We start from the raw sequence: 10,675 nt of genomic DNA, 5'->3' as shown, positions 1-10,675 counted from the left end.
GCAGCAGCAGCAGGAGAGGTATGTAATCAGGAGCCCTCCTGCTAAGGGTAGACAGCTGCTCGTTCCACCCCACCCCCCGCCTTAATTGGTTCTCCTCCCTTCCAACGGTGTTGAGGCGGGTGGGAACAGCAGGGGGTGAAGGTGCTGTGTTTAAAGAGGTGGAGTTATGCAGATCTAAAACGCGTGGATTGCAGCAGCAGCAAGCCGAAAAGTGCAGGCATGTAAGGGATCTAGAGGTTGACAACATGTCTTCTTAACGGGAGTCCAGGAGCTCATCTCCACAAATGGACTTTTCAGGATCCTTGGGTGGCTCCGTAGTTTGAAACCAATTCTGGTTATCGCTTCTCGGCCTTTTGGCTAAGATCAAGTGTAGTATCTTTTGAAAAGGCAGTTTTGTCCTTGGGCTGCCCTAGTAAATTGATGCATATTACACACTGGTTTGGTGCACTTGTTAGTACGCCAGGGGGCTCATAGAGTTATCTGATGGAAAACATGGCCCTCCAGGATCGAAGTCACTAGGCTGGGTAAGTGTGAGGGCTTTGGAGCAATGTGCCCCAGGAGTAGGCGCCCTGGTGGGAGTCCAAGCTTACTGGGACTGGGAACCCCAGAAAGACTTGGCTTCGTAGCACGCCGCACCTTTGCCAATCATACTTTCTGAGCAACCCCCCCTATTCCTGGCCTCCGGGCTAGGAAGGGGAATTTTTATAAACCCGGTCGGAGGTCCGGTCAGCTTTGGGCTGAGAAACCAACACAGGCTCCAGCTCCACTAGGGTGGCAGCCTAGATGGAAGCTGGGAGCACGAAAACGGCTCTTCTCCGGCTTCGGCTAGGGAGAGCATCGGAGATCCCTGACCCTCGCTGTGGCCTTCTGGCTCGGAGGGATGGGGATGGTTTATTGGGGACCCTCTCCTCCGGGAAGGGTCCACATGAATCCTCGCCTCGTGCGCTGTTTTGGTGTGACTTCGGTCACATTTTTCAGTGCCTTGGATGCAGCTTCAATCAAAAAATCTGTTCTTATCAGTTTAATATCTGATACGTCCCCTATCTGGGGACCATATATTAAATGGATTTTTAGAACAGGGAGATGGAAAAAGAGCTTGCTCTGTCCACTCCACGCATTGACCTGGTATTGCAGTATCTCCAGGACCGGTGCACCCCTTCTTTAATGCAGTTTCTAAAATCAGAAAGAATTGAATTCAATGTTTTTTGTTCATTTTGCTTGTTTGTCGGATTTTGGGATGGACTCTTTGGCTTTGCTTTTCTTCTCCTCATTGGATTTTTCATGTTCAAAGTTGCAGAAGCCAGATTACAAGCTCATTTTGGTTCAACTTCAGCAACTGTGCATTGCATTGCCATGTAATGTGATGCAATGCTATCTTTCTAGCTCTCCCTTTTTACTTCCTTTTGGATAAACAGACATATTAGGCAAGCATTTTGGAGCTTTCACCTAAATAACTACAGGTGGTGAGATAAGCTGCACAATATAATTGACCTTTCAGTATATTGTTGCACACACACCATCTATTTAGCAAATGCCCTTGTTATCAACAGCAGCCTTTTAAACTCACCTGAGCTAACAGGTATGTGCGCTGGTTACTCTGCTGCGCTTAAAATTTCTTTTTTGGTTTGCTACAATGCCTTTTCTGAAACGTTGTCTCCCTCTGCTGGAACACTGACTTCTTTCATTTAATGCCTGCAGACTATAAAAGAGAACCCAACCCAAAAAGTTTGGTTGATTAGTCTGTGGCATTCTGTTAAACTGTTGCTTATGGCGGTCTCTGTGAGCTTCTCAGCGACATTCAGCCAGCCAGGTATCCTGCCTGCAGTAGATGGAATGTGGCAATGGAACGCTGGCTGCGCGTGTCATAATAGGCTCTGAGCCTTTATATACCTGTGCACAGCAGCAGCCACCTTCAGTCTGCTGCTGGACAGCCAGCAGCAGCAGCAGCAGGAGAGGTATGTAATCAGGAGCCCTCCTGCTAAGGGTAGACAGCTGCTCGTTCCACCCCACCCCCCGCCTTAATTGGTTCTCCTCCCTTCCAACGGTGTTGAGGCGGGTGGGAACAGCAGGGGGTGAAGGTGCTGTGTTTAAAGAGGTGGAGTTATGCAGATCTAAAACGCGTGGATTGCAGCAGCAGCAAGCCGAAAAGTGCAGGCATGTAAGGGATCTAGAGGTTGACAACATGTCTTCTTAACGGGAGTCCAGGAGCTCATCTCCACAAATGGACTTTTCAGGATCCTTGGGTGGCTCCGTAGTTTGAAACCAATTCTGGTTATCGCTTCTCGGCCTTTTGGCTCAGACCTAGTGTTTGGACAAGAGGTTCCTTGTGTACTAGCCCTCGGCCTTCCAGCATCGCCACTTCGGTGGCTTAAGCTGGATGCTGCTATAGGGGGAGAGTGAGGAGGAAACGAGAAGGCGATTCCTGAAGCGACCATGGGTGTCAAGCTTCGCTTTGCTGGGACCGGGGATCCCCGGGTCAAGAATGCTTTCCGTATCGAGGTCTCTGAGGAGAAGAAGGACCATTTCTCGTTGTCATACCTGGTCAACGCCATTTTCTATGAAATCCTGAAGATCCAGAAGTCGGAGATCATCTGTTTGCAGGAGTTCAGAAGGGAGCATAGGTACGTCTTGGTGCTTTCTTCTATGGCGGCTTGCCAAAACCTTTTCAAAACTCTTCAAGTCCTTTCAGAGCACCCTCAGCTGGATGGACTTATCTTCACTGTACTCTACTCTAAGGGGGATATCCCGGTGGTAGTATTCATGCACAACCCCTTTATCTCCCGGGATGATATCACTGCATTCCTGAGAAGACACTGCATTTTTGTGCAATTCTCCCATAAAATCTTAAATGGAGAAGGGCTGTGGACTGGGAAGTATAAATACTTTGTGAGGTTTGGGATAGACCCTCATGGTCCTGGAGGTATTCACTATCCTCCCCTGAACTTTACAATTGGAAGAGACTCTGGATATCTGTTTTTTCCCGAGGCGCCATTGTTCTGCAGGAGATGCAACATGTTCGGGCATATCCAGGATTTCTGCAAGCAATTGCCAAACTGTAGAAAGTGCAACAAGTACGGTCATCTGGCGAAGGATTGTTCCAACCCGGTGGTATGTGATGCCTGCGGGGAGGAAGGACATGTGATTCGGGATTGTAAGGCTAAAGTCAAGCCTAGGTCCTTCTCCGAAGTGACCAAAGGTAAGCCTACTGTCCCTGCTGTTACCCCACAGGTGACTACTGCAGAGATCAATGAGGAGACGGAGCCCCCTGAGGTTGAAGATCTGGTGGGTGAGGCCCAGAACCTGTTGGACCCTCCGGCCCCTGCTGGGCCAGGTATGGAGATCTCCGAGTTGGATGTGGACCTCCCTCATCAGTCCGAAATATGTGGTGAGGGTGACATGGATGTGTCTCTAGCTCGAACCCCTGCATTGTCCTGGGGTGCTACAGACGAAGAGGTGGCCAGGGATGGTGGCCAAGGAGACTTTACTTCTGGGAGGTCTTTTGATGATGATGATACTCCTGAACTGGCCAATAAAAAACCCAGACGAGAGTACTCACCTGCCAGCGGAGGGTGCGACAGTCCTGCAAGTGACCGCATTTACCCGCAGGATGTCTTCTCCCCTGATGCTCCTTACCTTGGCATCCCTGAGAGCATCAACACCTTTGGGGTGCTTTCCCAGTCTGATGATAATGGATGAGTATGGTGTGATCAACATTGAGTCATGTATTTCTTTTCATTAATTAATGTCTTGCCAATCTGGTTGGGATGTAGTGTCCCTAAATGTAAGGCAGATCAGATCTAAAATCAGAAGAACAACTGTTCTGGACTACCTGAAACATTTAGGTGCTGATGTTTTTTGCCTTCAGGAGTGTGGGATTCAGGATGCTCCTTGTGACAAAGACTGGCCTTACGGACAGCATATCTGGTCAGGGTCTAATCATAATAAAAATGATGGGGTGGGGATATTAGTTGGGAATAAAGAAATCTCTATTGATAGTTATATTGTGGTGGAGGTGGGCCGATGTTTAATTGCATTTTTGAGTTATAGAGGGTGGCGGGTCAGAATTATTAATTTATATTGCCCTACAGGGAAGGAAGAGCGGCTTGCTCATCTTGAAAAATTAAGTTTTTTTCTTCCAGGGAAATCTCCCACTATTTTTGTTGGGGACGTTAATTGTGTCACAGAAGGAAAGTGTGACATAACAGGAAAGAAATTGTCCCATTTAATTTGTGATTTTTCCTTTTTAGATGCAGCAGTTGTTGTTCTTGGCATGCCACCACCGCCGACATACCATGCTGACCGTGGTGAGATTCATTCCAGAATTGATTTAATGTTATTTTCTAAAAATATGGTATGTTTGGATTTTTCTCAACAAAAGGTACCTTTTTCGGACCATGAATGTTTGAGAGGCGTGTTTTGTGCGAATGGTGACCAAGTGTATGGCGGTGGGGTATGGAAGTTGAATACAAGGCTGTTAGAGGATGATGAGGTGATGAATGAGTTTAATGTAAAGTATGAAAGATGGAGAATGCGTAAGAAGGATTTTGTGTGTGTTCTTGACTGGTGGGACTGGGTGAAAGTGCAATTTAAAACTTTCTTCAAAAAGTGGGGCTATAGAAAAGCTGCCAGATATAGGAATAGGTTTAATGACCTTAATAGACGGATTGACTGGTTGAGAAAGTGTGTTGCAAGTGGTTTGGAGATGTCTGATCAACTTACTGAGGCTAAGAATGAATTGAAGCGTGTGTTGGATGAGAAAGGAAAGGAAATTATATATCGTACTAAAATTGAGCACCTGGAGAAAAATGAGAAGTGTACGAGGTTCTTTTTTAAAAAAATGAATGGTAGGAAGACTGATATGAATGAAGTTGTGAATGAAAGTGGAACCAACTGTATGGGTGAGGATGTGCTGAAAGAAGTGAATAGGTTTTATAGCAAGTTGTATGATGAGAAATGGATTGACTCTGGGCTTGTGTCATATGTTCTGAATGGTGTGGAGAAAAAACTTGATTCTGAGGAGCGTGATCTATTGTGTGAGGATGTAGTTCTGGATGAAGTGAAGAATGTGGTGTGGAGTGCTAAAAAGAGTAAGACTCCTGGGAAAGATGGTATACCTGTAGAGTTGTATGTGAAAGCATGGGAAGTTTTGGGAACAGATTTGACTGAGGTATGTAAGTATATGTGGGTGAATGGTAGGTTGTGTGAATCATTGAAAGAAGGAGTGGTTGTGCTTGTGTATAAAAAGGGTGAGAGGAAACGTTTGGAAAACTGGAGACCAATAACACTGCTGAATTCGGATTATAAGGTCTACAGTAAGTTACTGGCAAATCGTATGCGTGAAGTGATTGGTAGTGTTGTGGAGGAGGACCAAGTATGTGCAGTGCCTGGAAGAAGTATGAGTGATAACTTGTTATTGTTGAGAGATATGATTGGGGATTGCAAGGATAGAAAGCAGAAATGTATGACTTTAGCTATTGATTTTGAGAAGGCGTTTGACAGGGTTTCGCATGTGTTTTTGTTTAAAGTACTGGAAAGAATGGGGTTTCCTAGAGAATTTGTGAATTGTGTAAAATCATTGTATGATTGTGTGTCAAGTGAGTTCTTGGTTAATGGGTGGCTGTGTGACAAAGTGAAGATTAGGTCAGGAGTAAGGCAGGGGTGTCCTATGTCCCCCGTCTTATTTGTATGTGTAATAGAACCATTGTTATGTTTGATTAGACGGGATAAAATGATGAGAGGTTTGTTGGTGCCTGGTAGTGGTGGTAAGCATGTGAAAGTGTTAGGTTATATGGATGATGTTGTGGTTGTGAGTGAAAGTATGGCTTCTTTGAGTAGAATTAAATTGCTTTTGGATTTTTTTGTTGGTGCGTCTGGTTTTAGGGTAAATTGGAATAAATGTAGTTTTAAATGTTTTGGAGATAGTAGTATTCGTATTGATGGTGTAAAGTGTGAAGAGGGTGCAATCAAGATTTTGGGCGTATTATTTAATGATGACTTAAAAGGGAATGAAAGTTGGGAAGAGTGTGGTATGCGGGTTGAACGTAAATTGAATTTTTGGCGAATGAGAGAATTGACTCTGCGTGGTAAGGTGTTAATTATCAAAGCAGTGATTCTCCCTATCCTGCTTTATGTGGCGACTGTTTTTCCTTCTCCTTACAGGAAAATTAAGAGAATAGAGAAGTTGGTATTCACATTCCTGTGGTGTAGTAAGATGGAGAAGTTGAAGCGGGAGAGCCTTTTTAAGGCTTGTCAGCATGGTGGGCTGGCCTTTCCCAATATTGAAGTTTTTTTAGGCCTTAATTATATTAAGACTGTGGTTATTTTGCTGGGTAAAGGCAATAAAGGTGCTTTTATGGCTAATTATTCTGCTGGATGGATGTTGTATGGGTTATGCTGGAGGAAGAGAGATGCGAGTGTGCCTGTGGCCTTTAAGTGTCCTGTTTGGTATGAGGTGATTGAGAAATTTGTGAGAAAGCATGATTTGTTGAGTGTGGGAATGAATGATTTTAGAATGACCAAGAATGTGGTGAAAAGAATGAGTGCAAATGAGGTAGAGTGTAATATTGTTGGGCTGAGAGGGAATGAGGTTTCAGATGCATGGAAGAAGTTAGATACGTATGGGATGTCAAACAAACAGAAGGATGTTGTGTGGATGACTTTACATAATATTTTACCTGTGAGAGAAGTGCAGAAGAAAAGAGAGTTGATAAGAACAGATGTGTGTCCGAGAGTGGGATGTGGTGGTTGTGAGACTGTCAGGCATGTTATGTGGGATTGTGAGTACGCGTACAGTGTGTGGAAGTGTGTAGGTGGATTGTGTAAGGGTTTAGCAGGCGTGAATTTTGTGGATTGGCGTGTGGCGATGTTTGGAATTGGTGCGTGTAGTCGGTCTAAAGATAGAATTTTATGGTTGATAATGGCTTGTGTGATGGAGAGTTTGTGGGATGCAAGGAACCTTGGACTTTTCAAAAGGAAATCTTTATCAGTGAATGAATGTGTTAGACTTATTCTTTCAAGACTATACCTGATATATAAGTTGGACAGCAGAGGCGGTGGTGGCACAGATGCCGAAGGGATTTGGAAATTTAAAAAGTGGCATTACCATATCAAATACCAGTGATTTTTTTTCTTTGTGATTCCTTGAAGTTTCTGCATTTGTGTTATGTAAAGGATGTTCCCTTGTGATTATATCTCGTCTTATACTACTGCTAAATAAATAGAACCATGATGATGAGAAGTTTTAAGTAGCAAATTTTGGAGAAATTCATACTGTTTGCTAAAAAACTAAACTGAATGGTTTTTAAAAAAAAAAAAAAAAAAAAAAAATCTGTTCTTATCAGTTTAATATCTGATACGTCCCCTATCTGGGGACCATATATTAAATGGATTTTTAGAACAGGGAGATGGAAAAAGAGCTTGCTCTGTCCACTCCACGCATTGACCTGGTATTGCAGTATCTCCAGGACCGGTGCACCCCTTCTTTAATGCAGTTTCTAAAATCAGAAAGAATTGAATTCAATGTTTTTTGTTCATTTTGCTTGTTTGTCGGATTTTGGGATGGACTCTTTGGCTTTGCTTTTCTTCTCCTCATTGGATTTTTCATGTTCAAAGTTGCAGAAGCCAGATTACAAGCTCATTTTGGTTCAACTTCAGCAACTGTGCATTGCATTGCCATGTAATGTGATGCAATGCTATCTTTCTAGCTCTCCCTTTTTACTTCCTTTTGGATAAACAGACATATTAGGCAAGCATTTTGGAGCTTTCACCTAAATAACTACAGGTGGTGAGATAAGCTGCACAATATAATTGACCTTTCAGTATATTGTTGCACACACACCATCTATTTAGCAAATGCCCTTGTTATCAACAGCAGCCTTTTAAACTCACCTGAGCTAACAGGTATGTGCGCTGGTTACTCTGCTGCGCTTAAAATTTATTTTTTGGTTTGCTACAATGCCTTTTCTGAAACGTTGTCTCCTTCTGCTGGAACACTGACTTCTTTCATTTAATGCCTGCAGACTATAAAAGAGAACCCAACCCAAAAAGTTTGGTTGATTAGTCTGTGGCATTCTGTTAAACTGTTGCTTATGGCGGTCTCTGTGAGCTTCTCAGCGACATTCAGCCAGCCAGGTATCCTGCCTGCAGTAGATGGAATGTGGCAATGGAACGCTGGCTGCGCGTGTCATAATAGGCTCTGAGCCTTTATATACCTGTGCACAGCAGCAGCCACCTTCAGTCTGCTGCTGGACAGCCAGCAGCAGCAGCAGCAGGAGAGGTATGTAATCAGGAGCCCTCCTGCTAAGGGTAGACAGCTGCTCGTTCCACCCCACCCCCCGCCTTAATTGGTTCTCCTCCCTTCCAACGGTGTTGAGGCGGGTGGGAACAGCAGGGGGTGAAGGTGCTGTGTTTAAAGAGGTGGAGTTATGCAGATCTAAAACGCGTGGATTGCAGCAGCAGCAAGCCGAAAAGTGCAGGCATGTAAGGGATCTAGAGGTTGACAACATGTCTTCTTAACGGGAGTCCAGGAGCTCATCTCCACAAATGGACTTTTCAGGATCCTTGGGTGGCTCCGTAGTTTGAAACCAATTCTGGTTATCGCTTCTCGGCCTTTTGGCTAAGATCAAGTGTAGTATCTGTTCTTATCAGTTTAATATCTGATACGTCCCCTATCTGGGGACCATATATTAAATGGATTTTTAGAACAGGGAGATGGAAAAAGAGCTTGCTCTGTCCACTCCACGCATTGACCTGGTATTGCAGTATCTCCAGGACCGGTGCACCCCTTCTTTAATGCAGTTTCTAAAATCAGAAAGAATTGAATTCAATGTTTTTTGTTCATTTTGCTTGTTTGTCGGATTTTGGGATGGACTCTTTGGCTTTGCTTTTCTTCTCCTCATTGGATTTTTCATGTTCAAAGTTGCAGAAGCCAGATTACAAGCTCATTTTGGTTCAACTTCAGCAACTGTGCATTGCATTGCCATGTAATGTGATGCAATGCTATCTTTCTAGCTCTCCCTTTTTACTTCCTTTTGGATAAACAGACATATTAGGCAAGCATTTTGGAGCTTTCACCTAAATAACTACAGGTGGTGAGATAAGCTGCACAATATAATTGACCTTTCAGTATATTGTTGCACACACACCATCTATTTAGCAAATGCCCTTGTTATCAACAGCAGCCTTTTAAACTCACCTGAGCTAACAGGTATGTGCGCTGGTTACTCTGCTGCGCTTAAAATTTCTTTTTTGGTTTGCTACAATGCCTTTTCTGAAACGTTGTCTCCTTCTGCTGGAACACTGACTTCTTTCATTTAATGCCTGCAGACTATAAAAGAGAACCCAACCCAAAAAGTTTGGTTGATTAGTCTGTGGCATTCTGTTAAACTGTTGCTTATGGCGGTCTCTGTGAGCTTCTCAGCGACATTCAGCCAGCCAGGTATCCTGCCTGCAGTAGATGGAATGTGGCAATGGAACGCTGGCTGCGCGTGTCATAATAGGCTCTGAGCCTTTATATACCTGTGCACAGCAGCAGCCACCTTCAGTCTGCTGCTGGACAGCCAGCAGCAGCAGCAGCAGGAGAGGTATGTAATCAGGAGCCCTCCTGCTAAGGGTAGACAGCTGCTCGTTCCACCCCACCCCCCGCCTTAATTGGTTCTCCTCCCTTCCAACGGTGTTGAGGCGGGTGGGAACAGCAGGGGGTGAAGGTGCTGTGTTTAAAGAGGTGGAGTTATGCAGATCTAAAACGCGTGGATTGCAGCAGCAGCAAGCCGAAAAGTGCAGGCATGTAAGGGATCTAGAGGTTGACAACATGTCTTCTTAACGGGAGTCCAGGAGCTCATCTCCACAAATGGACTTTTCAGGATCCTTGGGTGGCTCCGTAGTTTGAAACCAATTCTGGTTATCGCTTCTCGGCCTTTTGGCTAAGATCAAGTGTAGTATCTGTTCTTATCAGTTTAATATCTGATACGTCCCCTATCTGGGGACCATATATTAAATGGATTTTTAGAACAGGGAGATGGAAAAAGAGCTTGCTCTGTCCACTCCACGCATTGACCTGGTATTGCAGTATCTCCAGGACCGGTGCACCCCTTCTTTAATGCAGTTTCTAAAATCAGAAAGAATTGAATTCAATGTTTTTTGTTCATTTTGCTTGTTTGTCGGATTTTGGGATGGACTCTTTGGCTTTGCTTTTCTTCTCCTCATTGGATTTTTCATGTTCAAAGTTGCAGAAGCCAGATTACAAGCTCATTTTGGTTCAACTTCAGCAACTGTGCATTGCATTGCCATGTAATGTGATGCAATGCTATCTTTCTAGCTCTCCCTTTTTACTTCCTTTTGGATAAACAGACATATTAGGCAAGCATTTTGGAGCTTTCACCTAAATAACTACAGGTGGTGAGATAAGCTGCACAATATAATTGACCTTTCAGTATATTGTTGCACACACACCATCTATTTAGCAAATGCCCTTGTTATCAACAGCAGCCTTTTAAACTCACCTGAGCTAACAGGTATGTGCGCTGGTTACTCTGCTGCGCTTAAAATTTCTTTTTTGGTTTGCTACAATGCCTTTTCTGAAACGTTGTCTCCTTCTGCTGGAACACTGACTTCTTTCATTTAATGCCTGCAGACTATAAAAGAGAACCCAACCCAAAAAGTTTGGTTGATTAGTCTG

At 44.1% G+C, this 10,675-nt stretch overlaps 4 non-coding genes and 1 pseudogene across 4 annotated transcripts; all 5 read left to right on the top strand.

Annotated features, from left to right (window-relative positions):
• The first annotated feature begins 337 nt into the window (after window positions 1–337).
• LOC141240526 (U2 spliceosomal RNA) lies at window positions 338–453 on the top strand (annotated as a pseudogene).
• Window positions 454–977: 524 nt separating this feature from the next.
• On the top strand, window positions 978–1,159 carry LOC141240471 (U2 spliceosomal RNA). Its single transcript, XR_012305718.1, has one exon. It is a non-coding gene; the product is annotated as a U2 spliceosomal RNA (small nuclear RNA).
• Window positions 1,160–7,293: 6,134 nt separating this feature from the next.
• Window positions 7,294–7,479, top strand: LOC141240486 (U2 spliceosomal RNA). Its single transcript, XR_012305729.1, has one exon. It is a non-coding gene; the product is annotated as a U2 spliceosomal RNA (small nuclear RNA).
• A 1,115-nt stretch (window positions 7,480–8,594) lies between these two features.
• On the top strand, window positions 8,595–8,785 carry LOC141240434 (U2 spliceosomal RNA). Its single transcript, XR_012305682.1, has one exon. It is a non-coding gene; the product is annotated as a U2 spliceosomal RNA (small nuclear RNA).
• A 1,115-nt stretch (window positions 8,786–9,900) lies between these two features.
• LOC141240432 (U2 spliceosomal RNA) lies at window positions 9,901–10,091 on the top strand. Its single transcript, XR_012305680.1, has one exon. It is a non-coding gene; the product is annotated as a U2 spliceosomal RNA (small nuclear RNA).
• The last annotated feature ends 584 nt before the right edge of the window (window positions 10,092–10,675 follow it).

The sequence above is a fragment of the Phyllobates terribilis genome, unplaced genomic scaffold (assembly GCF_046119375.1).
Source record: "Phyllobates terribilis strain yellow unplaced genomic scaffold, ASM4611937v1 Scaffold_853__1_contigs__length_604787, whole genome shotgun sequence".
Classification (NCBI taxonomy): Eukaryota; Metazoa; Chordata; class Amphibia; order Anura; family Dendrobatidae; genus Phyllobates; species Phyllobates terribilis.
This window is presented reverse-complemented; position numbering and strand designations above follow the sequence as displayed.